The sequence below is a fragment of the Peromyscus maniculatus genome, chromosome 1 (assembly GCF_049852395.1).
Source record: "Peromyscus maniculatus bairdii isolate BWxNUB_F1_BW_parent chromosome 1, HU_Pman_BW_mat_3.1, whole genome shotgun sequence".
In the NCBI taxonomy this organism is placed as follows: Eukaryota; Metazoa; Chordata; class Mammalia; order Rodentia; family Cricetidae; genus Peromyscus; species Peromyscus maniculatus.
Genome location: NC_134852.1, coordinates 6,123,821 through 6,145,565, shown reverse-complemented (window position 1 = coordinate 6,145,565; position 21,745 = coordinate 6,123,821). Strand labels below are relative to the sequence as shown.

At 43.4% G+C, this 21,745-nt stretch overlaps 1 protein-coding gene and 1 pseudogene across 2 annotated transcripts in view; one reads left to right on the top strand and one right to left on the bottom strand.

The window, feature by feature from the left end:
* The window catches only part of LOC102918165 (paired immunoglobulin-like receptor B), a 52,829-nt gene extending 49,116 nt beyond the window's left edge, over nucleotides 1-3,713 (top strand). For both annotated transcript variants that reach the window (XM_076568637.1, XM_076568631.1), the window contains exon 11: nucleotides 3,351-3,713. The gene's annotated coding sequence lies outside the window, so the exon portion shown is untranslated. The remainder of the gene's footprint in view (nucleotides 1-3,350) is intronic.
* Nucleotides 3,340-21,348, bottom strand: LOC102928915 (paired immunoglobulin-like receptor B; annotated as a pseudogene).
* Nucleotides 21,349-21,745: the final 397 nt, after the last annotated feature.

The window sequence follows — 21,745 nt, the reverse complement described above, 5'->3', positions numbered from 1 at the left end:
TGTATCAGGAAGAAAGGCCTGGGATATCACTCCTTTGTGCTCCTGACATTCATGACCTCTTGAGAAGCAGCCTCAACTGGATTCTGGGACCTCAGATGGTAAATGAAGGGAAATAATCTCCAGGGGAAACAGCTTCCATCATCTGGTATCCCTCACTGAGCAGAGAGCACAAGCTGTTTCTTGAATTATGAGCTGAGAAAACATTTTCCTCATCATGAGGTCTCAGGTTTGATATTGCTAGGTTCCAAATAAATCCAGACAAAAATGCTGAACTCACATGGTACCACAGGGATGAAGACTCCAAGAAGAAGACTGGAGAGAGACCTGATGCAGCAGGGAATGAGGGTTACTCCATACTTTCATGAAACTTCCCATCCTTCTCAAAGGGCTTTGCCAGGGAGTCAATTTCAGTACTCCTGACAGAGATACTTCTGTTCCCTGATTCCAGCACATAGTTTGCTGACACAGGAATAGGAAAAGGGCTAGAATTCCCAGGATACTGGGTGTCTCTGCTTTATCCATCCAACCATTTCTCTTCTGGTTCACTTTGAGGATGCTCATGTCTCCTCCTGTAGCCTCACACAAAAGCCTCTGAGTTATTAGGAAAGTTTGGCAATGGTTGAAGTTAGGACAACCATTTGTTCCCTAAACCAGGGACAAGAGATTCTGCTCATGCTTTTATCAGCAAACTGTTGCCTTCACCATGTTGCATGACTTCTTATGAGCAAGAGTTGTGCACAGAGTGGAAATAACCATAGAGCATCTGGGCTGGGTGGTGTCTTGTGGAATCTCAGCTCCCTACACCCCTTCCACTGATCTTCAATGGTGTAACTATCAGAGTTTAAATCTCTAGAGTTTACTCTAAAAGTCTTGGATCAGAATCAAAACATGCCTTCTCAATCCATGAGCCTGCCAGAGTAAGATGAATGTATGATGGGACCAAGTAACATTTCCATGAGGAAAATTTGAGGTTGTACTGAGGCTTCAGACATGCTCCTAACTTAAACATTTGCTCAACTGCTAGGTGTGGTGGTGTATACCTTTAATCTCCATACACTGGAGGCAGAGCAAGGTGGATATCTATGAATTTGAGGTTAGTATTGTCTACACAGTGAGTTCCAGGACAGCTAGTGCTCTATAGGAGGCCTTGTCTCAAACAAAGCAAAACAAAGCAATGAAAACCAAATCAATCCAAAAAGATCTATCTGCTCAGATAGAGGGAGAAATTGAGTATATGATGTCCAGATAGCTAGAAGTTCATTTCAAATTGAAACTGGCAATTATCTCCCCATGGCCTTCCCTTGGGTCCAATTAGGATAATAACCTCTCTTTCAGGGTAAGTGTGAGAATCAGCTAATCAGAATCTCTAGACCTGAGATGTTTAGAGAATAGAACATGTAACCTAAGCTATGCTATGAGGCAAGCATCACCAAACTCTAAGTCAAGACAAAGACTTTAAATGAATAGACACACACACACACACACACACACACACACACACACAAAAAAAAAAAAAAAAAAAAAAAAAACCTCTCATGAAAACAACTGGAAAGTCTTTGAAAAATATCATTCATGATCCATATAAAGATAGGCTTAAAGAATAAGTAATCTGTGACATCATAGTCTAAGTATTCTATGATGTTAACACCAAGAAAAACATTGACTAAATGTGAATTCACTAGATCATACTCTGCTGTTAGCCATAAGAATGCATTATACAAAAAAACAAACACCTCATAAAAAAGAATGCCGGGTGGTGGTGGCACACGCCTTTAATCCCAGCACTCGGGAGGCAGAGCCAGGCAGATCTCTGTGAGTTCAAGGCCAGCCTGGGCTACCAAATGAGTCCCAGGAAAGGCACAAAGCTACACAGAGAAACCCTGTCTCGAAAAAAAACAAAAAAAAAGAATAATTTACCAAGTCATATCATTCCTATTCAACATTCAAAATCATGTTACTGTTGGTAGTAGCAAGGTTAAAATTAAAAACATACATAATTAGTGTTCCACTGCCAATCTTCATAAACACAGTAAAATGGGGACAGAGAACATCCTGAATCAGAATAAGTTCATGTACCAAAAGCCTGCAGTTAGCATTGTTGTAAATGCTGAGAAAGCAGAAATTTTTCATTAAATCCTGAAAAAAAGGTAACAGATTCACCTTTTTTGTACACACTTTTTGGCTTTGTACTTGAAACTTAGCAAATATAGGAAGAGAAGTAAAATAAAAGAACATTTCAAGTGGACAGAGAGAAAGAGAGAGAGAGAGGAACTATTATTGTTTGATGATAACATCATTGTCTATGTAGAAAATATGAATCACTGTATAATAAGTTATCCTTGCAAGGCAATTCTAGGATGATTGTTCTTCATGCCAATTTCCTTTGCATATGTAAAAAATAGAGAGTGAAGATTAATATGAAAACACATCACTTCCTTGGAACACTTCACATCCTCACACCTGTGATGTTACATTGCTGTTTACACATGTCTATGATGGGGTTATTTACAATCATCAGCAACTACCACAAATCAGTATTCATATTTAAAAAATCATGTTCAAAGTCATGCCCACAATATCTTGACAGACAGTCCTTATTCCACCAGAGTGTTAACACTGGTTTTATATTTCAAGAGAAACTCCATGAAGAACATGTGTTGAAGACTGAAAGGTTAGAGGGTTATGGAGAGAGTTTTGGGGCATCATAAACAGAGTGACTTTGAAATTTGTGCTCTGATTTATGCATCACTTTTGTTATGGAGACAACTCCTTTGTTTCTAGTCCAATGTACAGTGTATCCTTCCATGAATAATGTGGCAATTTGTAAAAATGGAAAATGGCATAAGAGAAGAAAGGAAAGAAAATAGGTATAGAAATAAGGACCCAATCCAGACAGATGGGACAGCCTATTTCCTCACTTTATAGATTCAGAAGTGTTGGTTCAGTCAGCCAACATCCACAGCAGGTGAAAGGATATAATTCATTTGCTGGGGAAGGGTTTTATCACAACATTCACACATTCCTCTGCACCCAAAACATTTTTCCTCCCTGGACATTCTCTCACAACAGTTCTTCAACATAAGAAATGGATATTCAGCCTGGCAGTGGTGGAACACACCTTCAATCCCCCACTTTGTAGGCAGAGTCAGGCTTCATCTACAAAGTAAGTTCCAGGATAGCCAGGGCTACAGACAGAAACTCTGTCTCAAACAAGAAAATGAAACAAACAAAACAAAAACAAACAAACAAAACCCACTGGATTTTCTTTAAAAAATCTTGGGATCTTCAGATTTATTAACAAGACTCTAACATTGAGAGATGTACTTCTTTCTTTTCTGTTTACTTCCCAGCTGCATGATGGCTCTGTCTCTGGCTGCCCCATGCCTCAAAGACCAGAATCATAAGGACTTTGAGGACCATGACAGCAATCCCCATCGTGACAAGATTCTCCACTATGTGATCCTCGTTCTCTGATGCTATGGCTGTGGACAAAGAAGTTACAGAGGTTACAGATGGTCAAAATTTCCTCAAGACAACTAAATATCTTCCAAGGTCCCCCGTCACCCCTGTACATAACTTGGAGCCTCTGTTCCTTGTGGTATGACTTTGAATTCTCTTTAATCAACTGTCTTCAGTTTGGCAAATTCTAGGTTGAACTGATAGTCTCAACCGATCCTGCGAACAGAAGAAAAATAGGATGTGTGCATGCTTAAGATATCTGAGTGTTTTTTCTGAGTTCCACTTTCTCATTTACTCTAAACACCCATCATTCTCATTCTATAAGCTCATCAAGTTCTGGAATGAATCTTTTCCCTGAGCTGGGTTCTCTCTCTTGTTCTTACTAGTTTCTTCAGCACCACTGTTATAACACAAGTGAAAACACCAAATTCATAGTAGATCTGATCTGCGAGTCACTGCACTGAGCAGCCACAGCTCCATTCTGAGTGTGGCATCTCTGGTGAGCTCAGTAGAGGTTATGCAGATTCATGGGCTCAGTCTCCTATGATTTCCTAAATGAGTTTTTGCTGGGTGTCTGTTCCCTTTTCACACTTACACCCTCCCATCTCTCCCTTGATCGGAGCATTCCCCAGATCTATTCTGAGTACCAGGGATCACCTAGGGGTCTTTGAAGAGAAACTAATTTATAATCACTCAGAGAAATGGTTTCTGATAAGATTAAGAACCTGAGTTTTGTTGACGAAATTTCCCATAGGTTGCTCTCTTCATCAGACTAAGAAATTTCTCTATAATTCATGTCAGTCCATGATGCAGTTGGATGCAGTTCTGATGTAAATTGTTCTCCATTTCTTTTCTTTTCACATGTCATGTTAGAAATGCAGAATAAAAGTGTGGGGTGATGTTATGCAGACCAATTTGTAGTCCAGGCTCTCAAAAGAAGGTGACTCTGTGTGTGTGTGTGTGTGTGTGTGTGTGTGTGTGTGTGTGTGTGTGTGTGTGTGTGTGTACACCAGGTAACACCAAGCTATCACCTAATTGTTTCTGCAACAACATTACTATTATATATTCAGCGTAGATACCAAGAATGACATATCTAATTATTGCTTTTGTCATCTTCACAATAGTAGTCAGTTAAGACAAAGAGGACAGCTACAGTGTGAGGAGAGAGCAGTGCAGGTCTATCATCACTGTAGGAGACTCAAGGGTCAGTGCTGGAGAGTCCCTGGCAGTTCTATCCCCAAACTTTCTCTTGTTCAGGTGAGGACACCAAGGGCATATGGAAGACATTCTTAGCTGTCACCCATCAAAGAAGGCTGAAACCATACAGTCTCAGTTCCTCTATTTCATCCTGAAGTGAAAGGTTACAGACTTCATAAAGCAATCAGTTTTGATAGAGACTGCTAGATTTTATTTTGCTTAATGTAAGCATTGTTATATTCAGGTTCTCAACAAGAATTCTGTCTGATAGGTTTGGTGTATAAATCTGAATCTGTTTTGAACAGAAGGAAAGTGTAGCAGGCTTTGTAATTATTATAGCAAGGCTATTCCTTCTCTTGGAAACACTGTGGGCCATGTAATCACTGAGAGCAGGGTCTGTGAATACTGATAAGTGGAGGGTGATGAGCAGAGGTTGGGACTGGTAACTAGTTTCTGCATGGCATCTTATATCTGTCTGTAGCCTCCACAAGATGCTCTTTTGGACTATTTGAAATCTTCTGGATTCCATTAGCAGAGACCATAGTGAGTATTTCTAAAAAGATTTCTGATGGATTCCATCAACATTAGTGTGACTCTCCATTTGACTTACCCTCTACAGTATTTCTAACCCCATCCTAGACAATAATTGTTGTAAATGAAGAATGCTGAGCTACCTCTTCAGCTCAGAGATATCTGGATCATCTCACATGGGATCATGAAGTCCACAAGGTATTGGCACATGGCAACAGGTATAGAAATGAGTTGCTATATCTATTGTACCTGTAGGTGTACCTGGGAGTCACAGTCACAGAACTCATAGAGAATACTAGAACTATGCTCCATGAGCTAGAGGGAAGGATACTGAACACCCTGCCATGGCCCTGTGCCTTACCCTTGAACATGTAACTACCACTGTGGGACAGATCCACTGCAGAATGAGGTTCTGGATGGTTCTTCTGTCAGGAGAAGCTACAGCCAAGGCCAGCACTGAATGAAACTTAAAGGGTCACAGTCTCCCTTTTTAGATGCAAAGTATCAACAGTCCATCAACAGAAGTATTTGTCCAATTCTGCATCTATAGAAGTAGGTGCATCCAGCCCATAACTAGCTATTGTACTCAGGGCCCCCACATTCCAACAGGGTCTTTACACAGGCTTCTGGTGCCTGACTCCATGCCTCTGGGATGTTTGTTCTCAGGACCTTAGTGGCAGTGTGATGAGGAGAATGTCTGGGTTTCCTGCTTTCCACCTCCCCCACCTGCCTCATCATCAAGGCTGAGATGTCACCTTCTATAGCATAGACTAAACTCCGGGCTTCTGGGGTCTATGTTGAAATATCTGTTTGCCTCCCATGACCCTAGGCTGAACTGACAGAGAGATGAGGCTTTTCTGTGCTAAGAGTTATCAGGCTGTCTCGGGTTGCAGCCTACTCCCTGCATTGAGATGCCTGAAATCAGCTATTAGCATAAGCATTGAGGGTAGCAGGTTGGAGGTTCTAATTGGTCCTAGGAAAAGAACAAAAGGTGAGGATTAGATGCTAATTCAGAGACCTCCCTCTTCTCACTCTTCCACATCTTTCCTGTAACCTCCCCAGGATCCTCATACTATCTACCACAAATCTAGGTTGCAACAGATGATGGAGTGGACATTGCTTGAGGGACCCCTGATGGCCTCCACTTCTCTAGAGGGGGCAGTGCCTTCTGAGTAATCCTTCCTATTCTCCGCTTAAGATTTTGGACTGTAAGTCACCCGAAGAGTTCAGGGTTACCTCACCTGAGACAATGAGCTCCACAGGAACACTGGTATGTGTCAACAGGTAGTGTGATGAGTGTAGAGATCCATAGCACCCATAGCTACCTGAGAAGGCAGAGGTCCTAGCACTCATGGAGAATTCTGTTTGGAAAAAACAATCTTGGAACTGATTTTAGTCACTTGGGTTGGTTGACTGTTCTCTCCTTGTACTGAATGAAAGAGCCCACTGGATTTCTTGACCAACACAGAAGAGTCACATTGACTCCTAGATGTACTGTTGAGTAAGGCTTCACTGAGAGGGAAGAAGTGAAAGAAAACCCTCCCAAAGAGAAGGGGGATTGTTGGAGACCGACTCTGGACAGCTGTGTCTTGAACCTTGTGTTACCTGCCACGATTTATCAAGCCTCGTGTAAATAAGAGGCTTTTAGTCTAACCTAGGAATGTAGGATTAAATAAACCTCTTTAAATCAGCTAGCTGCAGGGGCCTGGGACCAAAGAGACCTCCTGCTGACCCTCCTTAGGAATTTTCTTTGTCCTCTCCTCACTCCTGCTCCCCCTCCCTACCTGAAGCCCTGTTTATAAGCTCTAACACCAGTCAATAAAGTGAGACCTTGACGCAACTCAGACTGACTTTGTCTTTCTTCACGCGCTTGGTCTCCTTTCCCTCTCACCCCCCATTGATTCACAGGTGGCCCCTCCTCGAGACCCTCGAATAACCTGGCCTGCTGGACGGGTCAAGTGGCGCCCGAACGTGGGGCTCGAGGCACGGTGGCTCACTACTGGACGGCAAAGAGAAAACGTGGTCTGGCCAGACTCACTAGGGTAGAGGTGCCCCAACAGCATCACTCGTGCGCCGCGGGCAGCCTTGAAGTAAGTGCCGTTCATCAATCAATGGGTAAAGCACTCTCTAAAGAGGCTCTCTTCATTAAGGAAATGAAGAAATCAGGGAGAGGGGAATAAGAGTCAAAAACAAGGAAAGAAAAAAAGATTTAACTAAGTTTTTCTGTTTCGTGGAAGAAAAATGTCCCTGGCTGGTTATTAATGGCCCGGGCATTCACCCTTTGACTTGGAATAAAGTCAGAAAGGATATCAATAACTTGCTTAAGGATGGAGAGAATGTCCCCGATGTATTCTTTAGTTTCTATGGAGTAATCAGAGATGTTTTATAGGATTCAGAAAAGGATAGTAGGGTGTCACATCTTCTGGCACTTGCTGAGGACCTACTAAACGATATGTCCGTCCCAGAAGATGGTAAGAGTGAGGTTGTCACAAATCACATTGAACAAAAGACCAAAAAGACCCCACCGGGACCCTCAAGGGTCCAGAGGTTTATTGACATCTACCGGTAAGAGCGCTCTCTGTCTTGTCTCTGTCTCTGTCTTGTCTCGTTAAGTTTTGTGCCAGTCGACTGATTTGTACTTTGCAGGCTCTCACTGGGACAGACGTGTCCGGACAGTGATCCTGGGAGGGAAAGAGAGACGTCTCATTCCCTGATTTGGGCAAAGGACCCCCTAGTCCCGAGCCATATGGGGCCACCTGAGAGGTGACCATTTGATTTTAGGAGTCTCCTCCAGGGAGTGCTCAGGAGAGGAGCATCTTTGGGTACCTTTCCCCATGGTGGGAGGAAGTGCCACTTTGTATTTTGTCCCGGGAAATTGTTAGAGACATTTTGTGGGGGTTTTTGTATGTTTTATTGTGGTCATTGTTACTTTACACTCTGTTTCTCTTCCAAGAAATAAGGTACATGTCTGACTGACAGGGATGTGAAAGCCCCCTGATGTCTGTTTGATCAAGGACAGAGATCCTTGAGTCTCGATTGTTTTTGGTGTGATTGAGACTGGAGGGTCACACTCCACAGAGCACATCAGGCTATCATTGTTCTTGGAGCTTTGTTGGTTGTCTCGTTGGGGCAAAGTTTTTCTTTCGTGTGCCCTTGGTCTTGTGTGTAGTGTGTTAACTGTTCTCATTGTTGACTTGACTGTGACGGACGCTATGGGACAGTCCCCTTCTTCTCCACTAGACCTTTGCCTAGCCCACCAGAAGGATGTGCGAGCCGCAATCGAGGGGCTTGCTTGCTGTGAGTGAGGCCATCATCATCTCAGTGCTGATGTGCTGGTACTTGGATTGTCTGTGTAAATGTCATCTGTTTCTGCTACTCATCTCCCTTATTTTCCTGGGGGGAGGAGAGAGAGGCACAGCGAGGGCCACCTCCCTCCCTCCCTAGCTCTCTTGCTATCAGGACTGCAGGCAGCTGGCTGCTCTCACAAGGGTGGGGGTGCGTGCTCTCGGTACAGGCGGGCTAAGATTCTCATGTCCTGCTCTGGACAGGGCAATGGCTGCCTGCAACTGACAAAACTGTGTGAACACTGAACAGAGAATCTGACTTTAGTCAGAGGAGTTAACAAAAACTTTTTTTCAGGAACACTGGCAGCCAAGGAGATACTTTATGACCACTGCTCCCCCTCCCTTCCTTTACTGTGATAACTTCAAAGTCTCTTCTGCCAGCCAGGAATTTCTCTTGTTAACCCTTCTCTGTCCTGATTGTGAAACCTCAGTAACCAACCCCCCCCAACTTCATCCAGCGCAGAATTCTACCAGATCTTCAAAGAAGAGTTAATACCAATACTCTCTAAATTGTTCCACATAATAGAAACAGAAGGAACATTACCAAACTCCTTCTATGAGGCTACAATTACCCTGATTCCTAAACCAAACAAGGATGCAACAAAGAAAGAGAACTACAGACCGATCTCCCTCATGAATATTGATGCAAAAATACTCAATAAAATACTGGCAGACTCCAAGAACACATCAAAACAATTATCCAACATGATCAAGTAGGCTTCATCCCAGGGATGCAAGGGTGGTTCAACATACGAAAGTCCATCAATGTAATACACCATATAAACAAACTCAAAGAAAAAAACCACATGATCATCTCACTAGATGCAGAAAAGGCATTTGACAAAATCCAACACCCCTTCATGATAAAAGTCTTAGAGCGATCAGGAATACAGGGAACATACCTAAACATAATAAAGGCAATATATAGCAAACCAACAGCCAACATCAAATTAAATGGAGAGAAACTCAAAGCAATTCCACTAAAATCAGGAACGAGACAAGGCTGTCCACTCTCCCCATACTTATTCAATATAGTACTTGAAGTTCTAGCCAGAGCAATAAGACAACATAAGGAGATTAAGGGGATTCAAATTGGAAAGGAAGAAGTCAAGCTTTCCCTATTTGCAGACGACATGATAGTATACTTGAGTGACCCCAAAGATTCCACCCAGGAATTGATAAAGCTTATAAACACCTTCAGCAACATAGCAGGATACAAGATCAACTCAAAAAAATCAGTAGCCCTCCTATATACAATGGACAAAGAAGCTGAGAAGGCAATTAGAGATACATCACCCTTTACAATAGCCAAAAATGACATAAAATACCTTGGGGTAACACTAACCAAGCAAGTGAAGGACCTATATGACAAGAACTTTAAGTCCCTGAAAAAAGAAATTGAAGAAGATCTCAGAAAATGGAAGGATCTCCCATGCTCATGGATAGGCAGGGTTAACATAGTAAAAATGGCAATATTACCAAAAGCAATTTACAGATTCAATGCAATCCCCATCAAAATACCAACACAATTCTTCACAGATCTGGAAAGAACAATACTCAACTTCATATGGAAAAACAAAAAACCCAGGATAGCTAAAAGAAACCTGTACAATAAAACAACTTCTGGAGGCATCACAATCCCCGACTTCAAGCTCTACTATAGAGCTACAGTAATAAAAACAGCCTGGTATTGGCATAAAAACCGACATGTGGACCAATGGAATCGAATTGAAGACCCTGACATTAACCCACACACCTATGGACATATAATTTTTGACAAAGAAGCCAAAAGTGTACAATGGAAAAAAGAAAGCATCTTCAACAAATGGTGCTGGCATAACTGGATATCAGCGTGTAGAAGGCTGCAAATAGATCCATATCTGTCACCGTGCACAAAACTTAAGTCCAAGTGGATCAAAGACCTCAACATAAATCCAGCTACTCTGAACCTGCTACAAGAGAAAGTAGGAAATCGTCTTGAACGCCTTGGCATAGGAGATCACTTCCTAAATATAACACCAGTAGCGCAGACACTGAGACAAACAATCAATCAATGGGACCTCTTGAAACTGAGAAGCTTCTGTAGAACAAAGGATACGGTCAATAAGGCAAAGCGACAGCCTACAGAATGGGAAAAGATCTTCACCAACCCCACATCTGACAGAGGACTGATATCCAGAATATATAAGGAACTCAAGAAATTAGACATCAAAAGGACCAACAGTCCAATTGAGAAATGGGCTTTAGAACTAAACAGAGAATTCTCAACAGCGGAATCCCAAATGGCTGAAAGACATTTAAGGAATTGCTCAACTTCCCTAATCATCAGGGAAATGCAAATCAAGACAACTCTGAGATACCACCTTACGCCTGTCAGAGTGGCTAAGATCAAAAACACTGAAGACACTTTATGCTGGAGAGGATGTGGAACTAGGGGAACTCTCCTCCACTGCTGGTGGGAATGCAAGCTTGTACAACCACTTTGGAAATCAATATGGTGCTTTCTTAGAAAATTGGGAATCAATCTCCCCCAAGATCCAGCTATACCACTCCTGGGCATATACCCAAGAAATGCTCAATCATACCACAAGAGCACTTGCTCAGCTATGTTTATATCAGCATTGTTTGTAATAGCCAAAACCTGGAAACAACCTAAATCCCCTTCAACTGAAGAATGGATAAATAAATTGTGGCACATATACACAATGGAATACTACTCAGCAGAGAAAAACAATGACATCACACGGTTTGCAGGCAAATGGATGGATCTAGAAAAAATCATCCTGAGTGAGGTAACCCAGACTCAGAAAGACAAATATGGTATGTACTCACTCATAGGAAGATGCTAGATGTGGAACAAGGATGACTAGACTGCTACTCACATCACCAGTGAGGCTACCTGGAATACGGGACCCCAAAAAAAGACACGGAGAAATGGATGAGATCTACGTGAATAGCCTGGTCATGAGTGGGAACAATGAAGGGCGACAGTCGAGGGAAAGAGTGGGAGATCCTAGCTGGATCAAGAAAAGAGAGGGAGAACAAGGAATAGGAGACCATGGTAAATGAAGACCACATGAGAAGGTGAGAAGGGGAGGAAGCAGAGAGCTAGGGAGGCCCACGGAGATCCACAAAGATACCCCCTCAAAAGACTGCTGGCAATGGTCGCGAGACGGCAGGAACCGACCTACTCTGGTGATGGGATGGCCAGACACCCAGATAGTGGTGCCATAAACCCCATCCAAGGACTGAGGAATCTGAAGGCAGACACCCACGGCTGGGCCCCTGGTGGAGCACTGGGAGTCTAATTAGTGAGTAAGAAGAGGGTTTATATGAGTGAGAATTGTTGAAGCCAAGGTTGGATAAAGCACCGGGACAAATAACCAAATGAATGGAAGCACAGGATCTATGAACCAAAGGCTGAGGGGCCCCCAACTGGATCAGGCCACCTGAACGGGTGAGACAGTCATTTGGCTTGATCTGTTTGGGAGGCAGCTGTGCATTGGTGCCAGGTCCTGGGCTCATTGCATGAGTTGGCTGTTTGAATCCTGGGACTTATGCAGGGACACTTGGCTCGGTCTGGGAGGGGGGAATGGACCTGCCTGGACTGAGTCTACCAGGTCAACCCCGGTCCTCGGGGGAGACCTTGATCTGGAGGAGGTGGGAATGGGGGGTGGGCTGGGGGGAGGGGTGGGCGAGAGGGGGAGAACAGGGGATTCTGTGGCTATTATGTTGAACTGAATGGTGTTGTAAAATAATAATAATAATAATAAAAAAGAACTTAGACGCCTTTTTCCAGGTGGCTTTATCAACTACAGAAACTTAAGAAAACACAGAGTTAGGATATATGACCATCTGACAGAGACTAAGTGGTCATAAAACATCCCAAACTCCCCAAACTCCCCAAACCCGGGAGACAGCTCATAAAACTCCTAAACACGGTTGCTGGACAAATGAGAAATAAAGATAACATGAAAAACTACTGATATGAACCTAAAGAGGGATGCAGGCGGTGGGAGATGAATTATGTGGTCTGTATTAGCCTCACAAAAAAAGGCATGTGCTCCTTCCAATCTCCCTGCTGTGTGTGAGAAGTTTGGAACTAGCCCCCCTGCCGAGGCTTGTAAACTTCATTTGTATAAACCTTTCTTTTGCATTCTGTACCTGAGGTCTCCAGTGGCTTCTTTGGGGACATGATCTGGGTATAACACTGATATTGCTTAAAAAAGAAATGTTAAATTCCCAGTTCAAGATACTAGGAAAATTATGCTTTTGTTTCCACAGGAAAAATAAAAATTTACATGGGTTTTGGTCATTTGAATTCAATGTGTTACAAATACTTGCCATCATTTAAAAAAATTGGTTTCAAATTATTGTTGGTTAAGATAAAAGTTTAAATAAATGATTTTTTGACTTGAAAAAGCAGTTTAAGATGTAAAAATTTAAAGGCTTAAGCATGTCATGAGGGTTTAAGAAATATAATAAAACTTATAGTCTAACTTTAAAGTTTAAGTAAACATGTTTCAGATTTCTTTCTCTTGCTATTCTGCTGTTACATGGAGACTCCAAAGGGTCATAGTCTTAAAAATGTCTGTCTATTCTGCAGGTATGAATGAAAATTGGCCACATGTATGTTTGGTTTTGAATGTCTGAGTTTGCATGCATGTCCTTCTGTGTTAAGGAATACAAGTTAATACTAGTCATCTGGCTATCCAGATACTAGTTTAAAGCATAAACGGTTCTGTTTAAATAAAAACAAACTGAGAGGTATATTTGACTAATATATCTATAGGAGAACAAATTAGCCTGGTCATTATTACCAAACTTAGAGATATTTTCAAGATTAGGCCTAAATTTATTTGGCTCAGATACATTTAATAGATAATGGTCCTCAAACCTGTCAATGATCTGATGAATATGACATTTAAATTATTTGATTAAAAACTTACTATCGGAAACAGAGACTCCCAGCTCCCCAGCTCCTAGCAATGACTCCCAAGGTCTCCAAAGAAGATATGGAATGACAAAAAGATGCCACCTGAATTGCGAACGACACTGACCACAGGGCAAGATGCCCCAATGCAACGCCTGCCTCCAGGACCCAGTCCAGACTATGGACAAGTAGTAGGACACTGTCAGTCTTCCGTGTCCCTATTCCACAGAAAAGGTACTCTGCCTTATGGGCTTGATGGTGGTAGAAGATTGATGTTGTTCTGACTGGTACCTCCAATGCTATAGAGACCTGGGTAGGGATTGATCACTGTAATTTATAGGATTGGAAGCTTCTTGGTCTGCAATCAGATATAGTTTATCCTTCTCAGATTTCTGATAGTACTGATGGCTAGGCTAGCTCTAACTTTGTCAGCATGGCAGCATCAACCAGATCCTTCTGCAAGGCCATAGCTAGCCTTTTAGCTCATTTTAAAAGAAAATGTTCTAAGATGTAAAAATTTAAATAAATCATAAAGGTTCGGGTATGCGTCTAAAATAAGATATGTTTCAGATTACTCTCCTGTTCTATGGTTCAGAGCTTAACGTTTAGGAGTCCTGATGAGCTGATAGAGCAATGACCACTTACTGTCCAGTCACAAGCTCAACATTTTGGATTGGTTTTAGATGTCATCTAGATATGTCTAAATGTAAACCTAAAAGTGCTTTTCACCAGGCTTAAAATCTTTGTCCAACTTACACCTGGCTTTCTGGACAGAAGTAAAATGCCCAAATCTGTAGTTCTTGTTGGGACTCAAAGGTATAAGTCTACTTCTGCTGTTTTACAGATACCCATTATCTGCTACTATTATTGTCTACAATATGGATTTCAGTACAGATTGGTAATACTAATGTATCTAAAACTTTTATGTCATTTTTTAAGTAGGCCTCAAAGGATTAAAAGAGTCATAAAAACATAGACCCACTTCACAGAGGTCGAAAGGACCCCAGATAAGTATTCCTAAAGATGGTATTTTTCCTTTCTCCTGGTCTTGGGATTACTGCTTTTCCCATTACTAAGGGTATAAACCTAAGGGTTCCAAATAAATTCATAAATTTTAACCTCTGTTCCTAGTTTAAATCTGTCTCAACAGATTTCTACTTGGCTGGCAGACACCTCCAAGTTTCAGTTGCTGACTCCACCACTCCAGACGACTGTGGACTCCGGACGTGCTAAAGGCTAACGTGGACCAGCCCAGCTAACATGATTCTTCTCTGTCACTATGGTGTCAGGCAGCTACATGCTACTGACAAATGCCCCCTGCCCAGTCTTTGACCAGCTTTTCAGCCTTTTGGGGGAGGGGCCCTGATAACAACGCCCCAATGCCAGCTTGAAGCAGTTCCAGAAAGAAAATACATCATCCCATTTTCGTTGTTCAAAAAAGGCTGAAATGCTGGGTCAAAAGAAAACTCCCTGGCATAGAGACCAGATGGCTAATTATACATGAACTATGCATGGCCATTACAGGCCATGAGTTACTAAAATAGGCCATGAGGTACTAAATGTAATGCCATAATTTTAAGATTAAAATTTGCCAAAAAATAAATGGGGGAATGAAAGGCCCTAGCCCTTCAGGTTTACACCCCCAAGCCTCAGGAAAAGAGAAAACTTCAAGCACCAGGAAATGAGAAACTAAAAATCTAGTTCCAAGAGCAACCTGACTTAGCCATTGTTCAATCTCCTCTGCAACCATATAACAATGTAAAGAGATTTCTGTTAAAAGATGTGCTCAACTGTGACTGGGATAGTTGCAGGTGTTCCAGGAAGGACCACTGTGACCTTTGTGTAAACTCCACTCCCGCCTTGATACCTCCCCCCTTGAGGTTTCAGGAAAAATGTACCTGTTGATGCAAATTACCCGTCTGTGATCACTCTGTACCCAGACCATGATCTTGTAAAACAAAATTATATGGGAATTGTAATCTTGTGGGTTTTTCCTTTATTAGCCTTTATGGGGCTGCAGTAAGATGCGGCTCTTGCTCTTAGGAGCAGGGTTTGCCCTTCTATATAGAAGCTTTAAAGAATCCCCTTGGCTTTTTACCCTGATCCCCACCCTCCTGGACCCCTGATTATTTTCCTTCTCCTTCTCATTACCTTTGGTCCCTGGGCCTTTCAGCAGTTGACTCGGTTTATCAAAAATCAGATTGATTCGGCCTTACCATGACACGTCTCGATTCATTATCACAGAGTAGATTCCGAGGAGGCCAGCCAGGAGCCCAATCAAGGACTCAGATTCAGTGTCCTAAAGCCCTAATGTCCCCAAGGTCTTGCTAGAGAGTACTCAATGACGGGAATAGTACAGGGCCCACGCCGGAGTCAACAGCATACAGAGGTCATCGAGACCGGCTCAACATGGCACCTGCCGTGCGTGGGAGTCCCCCTGTATAGCCTAAGACAGAGGCTCTCTCGGACCTCCGCAATCCCGATCTTATGGACTTGGTCCATTTTTGAGAAAAGAGGGGGAACTGTTGGAGACCGACTCTGGACAGCTGTGTCTTGAACCTTGTGTTACCTGCCACGATTTATCAAGCCTCGTGTAAATAAGAGGCTTTTAGTCTAACCTAGGAATGTAGGATTAAATAAACCTCTTTAAATCAGCTAGCTGCAGGGGCCTGGGACCAAAGAGACCTCCTGCTGACCCTCCTTAGGAATTTTCTTTGTCCTCTCCTCACTCCTGCTCCCCCTCCCTACCTGAAGCCCTGTTTATAAGCTCTAACACCAGTCAATAAAGTGAGACCTTGACGCAACTCAGACTGACTTTGTCTTTCTTCACGCGCTTGGTCTCCTTTCCCTCTCACCCTCCATTGATTCACAGGTGGCCCCTCCTCGAGACCCTCGAATAACCTGGCCTGCTGGACGGGTCAGGGGATGGGAAGAGGATTCCATCATTGTTCAGAGCTGAAATCACACCAGGTTATCCCCTGAGCAGCTGGGACTCTGTCTCTTGTCTCTGACTGAGCTCCTCTCCTGTTCCCCTGTCTCTGCATCTGTTCCTGCATAAGTTTTCTGTCCCTAGGCCCAACGATGACCTCTTAGGCTCCTCTTAAAAGCTTATGCAGAGGCTGTAACCTGATGAAATCTCCTTGGTTGCTCACCTGTAATCAGGATTTCCAGGAGGTCACTGGAGGTTGACCACTCAGAAGAGAGGTTGTGTGCACCATAGCATCTATACTGGCCTCCAGTAGAGCTGTTTACAGAGCTCAGGGTGAAGTTGGCCAAAACGAGGCCAGCCTGGGTCCACTGGCCATGGTGCAGGATGAAGTCAGTTGCCCCAAACTTGTACAGAACCAATCTGTCATAGTTGATGTCAGAGCAGCACTGCAGTGTGAGACTCTTTCCAGGGTCCAGGATATGGCTTTGGTGAGACAACAGGGAGGGTTTCCTAGACAGTCCTGCAGGAAAGGTAGCAGGCTAGGGACTGAGGAGCAGGTTTTACCAACCACCTATCACTTCCCTTCTTGCCCAGCACATGTCACTGCTTCTACCCAGCTGTGGGGCTCTGGCTTAGAAAGCAGATTCTTCTTTTAGTCACTCTCTATCAGCAAATTCCCAGGGAGAAATTTCCTGGCGAAGACTTAGGGCCTCAACAAGATTGGTCAATGATGGGCATGACTCACCTGAGATGTGTAGTTCCAGGGTTACTGGGTACTGCCCAGAACTGTGGGGTATTCTTGTAGTAACCATAACATCTAATGTCCCTCTGTGGCCTGGGGTCATGGGACCCATAAAGAACATAGCCTGGTAGTGCCCATTATGGCGTATACACTGTATGTTCAGGGAGCTAGAGAACTTCTCATCTTCCTTAGAGAGAATGAGTTTGTCATATGCCCCCAGTGAAACACATTGGAGAGTCATGTTGCCTCCTAAGGTTGCCACAGGGCCTGGCAGGGTTGACAAGCTTGGTTTATGGTTGTGGATTCCTAGGAAAGAAGGTGAGAGCCGAGCTAGTCACAATGTTCTCCAGGGCTAGGCTGTGAAAAGGGAATACTCCTGAGGGCAGAATCAGACCCTGAGATCTGACTGTCCCCTCACTCGTCACCACAAGCTCCAGGATGTCACTGCTCTCTGACCAGCCAGCTGAGCTGTAACAGTAACAGGGATATTGTCCAACATTTTGCTGTGTCACAGAAGGGATGCAGAACTTGACCTTGTTCTCAGGCTTCTCTGTGGTCTGTGTGCCCCAGTATTCTGGGCTCCCCTCTTTATGCAGAACACATATTTCTGTATCCAGGGTCCCCTGACACCAGATGGTCACTGAACTTCTAGAGGCAATCACAGAGCCTGGCTCAGCCTTAATGGTGGGTTTGTGGAGGGTCCATGTAAGGAAGCAGGAGAGAAGGAGGTGGTTCTGTTTGAAAGTGGTGCAGATGGTATCTTTGCTCTACAAAAGCTTCTCAGTTTCAAGAGGTCCCATTGATTGATTGTTTGTCTCAGTGTCTGTGCTACTGGTGTTATATTTAGGAAGTGATCTCCTATGCCAATGCGTTCAAGACTACTTCCTACTTTCTCTTTTAGCAGATTCAGGGTAGCTGGATTTATGTTGAGGTCTTTGATCCACTTGGACTTAAGTTTTGTGCACGGTGACAAATATGGATCTATTTGCAGCCTTCTACACATTGATATCCAGTTATGCCATCACCATTTGTTGAAGATGCTTTCTTTTTTCCATTGTACACTTTTGGCTTCTTTGTCAAAAATTATATGTCCATAGGTGTGTGGGTTAATGTCAGGGTCTTCAATTCGATTCCATTGGTCCACATGTCAGTTTTTATGCCAATACCAAGCTGTTTTTATTACTGTAGCTCTATAGTAGAGCTTGAAATCAGGATCGTGATACCTCCAGTGGTTGTTTTATTGTACAGGATTCTTTTGGCTATCCTGGGTTTTTCATTTTTTCCATATGAAGTTGAGTATTATTTTTTCCAGGTTTGTGACGAATTGTGTTGGTATTTCGATGGGGATTGCATGGAATTGGTAGGTTGCTTTTGGTAAGATTGCCATTTTTTACTATGTTAATCTTGCATATCCATGACCATGGGAGATCAATTTTTTTTTCAGGGATTAAAGTGGGAAAAGGTCTTCACCAACCCCACATCTGACAGAGGACTGATATCCAGAATATATAAGGAACTCAAGAAATTAGACATCAAAATGCCCAACAGTCCAATTAAGAAATGGGCTTAGAACTAGAGAATTCTCAACAGAGGAAACTCAAATGGCTGGAAGACATTTAAGGAATTGCTCAACATCCCTAATCATCAGGGAAATGCAAATCAAAACAACTCTGAGATACCACCTTACACCTGTCAGAATGGCTAAGATCAAAAACACTGAAGACAGCTAATGCTGGAGAGGATGTGGAGCTAGGGGAACTCTCCCCCACTAATGGTGGGAATGCAAGCTTGTACAACCACTTTGGAAATCAATATGGCGCTTTCTTAGAAAATTGGGAATCAATCTCGCCCAAGATCCTGCTATACCACTCTTGGGCATATAGCCAAGGAATGTCCAATCATACCACAAGGGCACTTGCTCAGATATGTTCATATCAGCATTGTTTGTAATATCCAGAACCTGGAAACAACCTAGATGCCCTTCAACTGAAGAATGGTTAAATAAAATGTGGTACATATACACAATGGAATACTACTCAGCAGAGAAAAACAATGACATCATGAACTTTGCAGGCAAATGGATGAATCTCGATGAAATCATCCTGAGTGAGGTAATCCAGACTCAGAAAGACAAACATGGTATGTACTCACTCATAGGAGAATATTAGATGAGGAACAAGGATGACTGGACTGCTACTCACAACACCAGGGAGGCTACCTGGAAAACAGGACCCCAAGAAAGACAAGGGGATTGCCAAATTAAAGAGAAATGGATGAGATATACATGAACAGCCTGGATGTGAGTGGGGTTAATTAAGGGTGAGGGTCAAGGAAAAAAGAGATTGGGGGAGTGGGAGGTCCCAGCTGGATCAAGAACAGAGAGGGAGAACAAGGAATAGGTACCATGGTAAATGAAGACCACATGAGAATAGGAAGAAGCAAAGTGCTAGAGAGGCCCACACAAATCCACAAAGATACCTCCACAATAGACTACTGGCAATGGTCGAGAGACAGCCAGAACTGACCTACTCTGGTGATGGCATGGCCAAACACCCTAATTGCCATGCTAGAAATCCCATCCAATGACTTAGGGAACTGGATGCAGAGATCCACAGCCAGGCCCCTGGTGGAGCTCCGGGAGTCCAATTGGCGAGAAAGAGGAGGGTTTATATGAGCGAGAATTGTTGAGACCAATGTTGGATAAAGCACAGGAACAAATAGCCAAACGAATGGAAACACATGACGAAAGAAAGAAAGAAAGAAAGAAAGAAAGAAAGAAAGAAAGAAAGAAAGAAAGAAAGAAAGAAAGAAAGAAAGGTGCAGAGAAAGTCACACTTGCAGATGGCACTTAACCTGATACAGAGCAGCAGAAATCCCCATGAAGATTAAATTCTTTCCTATAACTCCTGGGTTTTTCTGTCACGTTCTGCCTTGGATTCTATATCTCAGGTCCCTCTGTCTTCCATGATTTGAGTCAATGAACTAAAGAGCCCTGGCTCCTCATATATGCCATAAACCAAGGCCTCCCTTAGCACCTGTATCATTTCTCCATTATTCTGTGGAAAGGTTGTGGTACCTCACCTGAGAACAGGAGCTCCAGTGGGTCACTAGGTTCTGACCACACCAGTGGTATGCTTAGGTAATTGCTGTAGCATTGGAATGTTCATCTTTGACTGGAAGTCAGAGGGCCCACAGAGAATAGAGCATGGAATCATTTAGTTGACAAGTTATACTCTGAGGCCAACATCCAAGAGAGCCTCTGTGGTCCTTCCCTAATCAGAATAAACCTGCCAAATTTCTGCCATGAGTCACATTGGATGGTGGCATTTCCCCCTTCAGTCACTACAGGACTGGGCTGGACTGAGAGTCTTGGTTTACTATGTGCTCCTAAGAGATAAGGTAGAATTAGTTAAGTGTATCAGGCTTCATTATCCTCGAGGGCTGTGAGATATGATTGCACCCCTGAAAGCACTTCTTGAGAGGAAAGCCTGAGGACGGGACAATATTTTTTCTTCTCACCTGTCACCACAAAATCCAAGGACTCACTGTATTCAGACCATGCATCACGGGTCCAATAGTGACATTGATATCTCCTTGCTTGGTGCTGGTCAGTTTTTGAGATAGAGAATTCAGCCTTGTTCCCAGGCTTTAGGAAAATCTGTGTGAACCGTGTATATTGACTTCCGTCTTTGCAGATAGAGTACTCTTTGGCTCCTCTTGTATCCTCACACAAGAAGGTCACATTAGTCTGTTTGGAGACCACAAGGTCTGGCTGTGCTCTGAGTACAGGCTTATAGAGGGTCCCTGCAAAGAAATGAGAAGGTAGGACTCAAGACATCCATTCTCTGATTGAAAGTATCAAACACATCACATATCCAAACCCAGGATCAACACACAAGTCTTGCTTTATCCTCATTGCCCAGCAATGTCTCCTGGGTAACAGAGGTATAGGCATATCAGGTCAGCTGCAGATACTCACTCACCAGTCAGCACTGTGGTCCCAGGGCACAGAATCAGTCCTGGAAGAGAGTTCTCAGTGTGAAATTTGTCCCTGAATCTTGAGCAGGTCCTCCCCTCCACAGAACCTCCTGAGACCCTGGGTTTTCCTGATGGACCAGTGCTAGGCTGTGGGACAGGCTCATTCCTAGCCCACAGTATCCCCTCCCCTTCTTCACAACTCACCTAGGCACAGCAGAGCTCTGATGGTGAACATCATTACATCTGCTCCTGGAGGCTGCAACTGTGCTTATGGGCAGAGCTACAGAGTCTGCTAGGGGAACAGGAAAATAGTGTGGCTTCTGGAGGCAGGCCCTCCTGATGACATAGTTGTACTTCATTGGCCCGGCAGTAAGGGACCCTCCATGTGGTACAACTTGTGCTTTCCTTGTATGTTTGGACTCCCCAGGGGTCACAACCTGAAAGAAAACATTCTCTCCCACTTGAAGGAGCTATCAGATGACAATAGTTCTTCAACTGTGGGTGGGATATCAAGCCCTTCTCTCATCTGATGCTGGATTTGGTCTGTAGTGATCTTATATGGGGATTGTAGATATTATCACAACATTGTGAGCTCAGAAGTGCAACTTTTTGGTGGTGTTGCTGTAATCATC